Here is a 2298-nt window from a genome sequence, read left to right on the forward strand (position 1 = left end):
GTTCTTTTCAGGCCTTCAACTGATTAGCTGAGTCACATCCACAATAAGAAGGGCAATCTGTTTTACTCATTCTACCGATTCAGATGTTAATATCATCTAAAAACACCCTCACTGGAGACACCAAACAATAGTGTTTAACTAAATATCTGAGCACCTCCTGACCAGTCAAGTTGACACATAAAGTTAACCATCACGGTCTTTGTCTTCATGGAGCTTACAATTTACTGGGGGGAAGACAGACAAGTAAAAGAATAACTTGTAATTAATGCTCCCATGTAGGTATTTTAAAATTCTATGAAAACACAAAGCAGAGAGGGATAAATTCTGCCTCTGGAGAAAGGTTAAGTCAATAAAAAATACAGGAAAAATAGCTTTTGTGTAGGAAAACACCAAGATGAACCATTTTGTTTATGGACACCAGGCTTTCTAAACATTGCCAGAATAATCCAGGATATCTCCAAATTGCTGTGGGTGGGAAATAAATGGGCATTTTGAAGGTTAGATGTAGGCTGGAGATTATGAGTAAGAGTCTAAGAAGAAATCAAGGCTACCCCAAAATATGTTGAGCTGGTTCTTAAGTGGAAAAGATGTGCGAATGAGTTTGTAAGATTCAGGATTTATCAAGGGTCCTAAGAACAGAAAGATCTAATTTTTTATTTTTAAATTCAAAAATTGTATGAAATGAAAAATTTTAAACTGACAGAAAATTAGAAAATATAGCACAATGAAACCCCCATATCCATTACGATTTAACTGTTGTCAAGATTGTGTCACATTAGTTTAATCTCTTTTTCTTTCTTTGCTAAATATTTGAAAACAAATCTCAGAAATCCTGTCATTTCACTTCCACATACTTCAAGATGCATCTTTAAAAAATATAACATAATGTAATTTTTTTACACCTAACAAAAAATCATAAAGTAATAATAATAAAGGAATAATAGTAATTCCTTAATATTCCTTGATATCATTTTGGTATTGTAGAATACCCATTCATATTAAAATGTCCCTGGTTGTCTCAAAAATTTCTTTATAGAGTTGCTGGCTAAAAACCTGAAAGAAAGTCCACACATTACATTTGAATGGCATTGACTCTCAAGTCTTATTAAAGTAGAAAAGACTACCTTCCTTCCTTTCTTTTTTGTTTCTCATTCCATTGATTTGTTGAAGAAACTGGATCTATTGTTATTTAAAATGTCCCGCATTCTCAGTTTGTTCTAATATTTGTTTTTGTGTTATTATTTGTACTGCTCTGCAATGTCATCATTACATACGATTTTCAAATGTAATCTACCTTTTGCTGTATTCTTTCAAAAATTCTGCTACCTACTCAGCTTTGAGTCAAAGATTCATATAGGAGCAAAGAATTTTGGAGATGCTTTCCAGGAGGACAGTGGATTATGGCAAAGGGAAGTGTAGAATTTGAATTGCAAATTGATATAGATCAAGAAAATGATGGAAGCAGGAATGGAAAGAAACAGATGATGCAGAGAATATAAAACATCTCCCCGGCTTCCTCATACCTACCAAAGGAAGAGAATCAAATTTGATAAAATGGAGACATCAAGTGGTGTCGACTCTCTAAGATAGTTGTAAAAAGGTCAGTATTATATTAACAGGATGATGGAAATCTGAACAGCAAAATGTATTAAACCCACTAAATAGATTATTGTTACATCAACATCATAGGTTCTTTAGCTTAAATGTAGAACTTGAAAATTTTTCTGGAGGAAAAGGTAGATTATGATACTTATTGTAGAATCATGTAGAATTCAGTGTTACATAGTTAAGTATAGTTTTACAGTTCATTGCTTTTATAGTCTTAGACTATGAAATAAAATAGTTGAACTAAAAATGTCTTGCTCTTACCCAGTTTTATCACCCCACTGCTTTTCATGCTCTTTTGCTTTTTGTTGGCCAGCACACTAGTTCGTTTTTAGCCAAGTATTTGAAAGTGTCAAATAAAAGTACTGCTGTAGCCAGGCAGCAGCTGACTTCATTTTTACTCAAGTGTGAGATAGCACTCATAGCTGTCAACTTGTATTTTTTTTAATGAAATAATTTTTATGAATTCCAAATATACTCCGAACATTGCCAGAATCACCTTTGAAAATTCATTGTACAATAATCAGTGCAGACTCCAGGAACACCTCAAATACTCAAATATTCATTCTCATAGAGACTTGGTGTGATCAACATGACAGTATTATGACTGTAGTTTTAATATTCACTCTTGATATCATTTCCATTTTATATATTTCTCCAGAGGTTGTCATTTTATATGTTTCTCCACTTTAC

This window comes from Propithecus coquereli, unplaced genomic scaffold (assembly GCF_000956105.1).
Source record: "Propithecus coquereli isolate 6110/MARCELLA unplaced genomic scaffold, Pcoq_1.0 Scaffold192, whole genome shotgun sequence".
NCBI classification, from domain to species: Eukaryota; Metazoa; Chordata; class Mammalia; order Primates; family Indriidae; genus Propithecus; species Propithecus coquereli.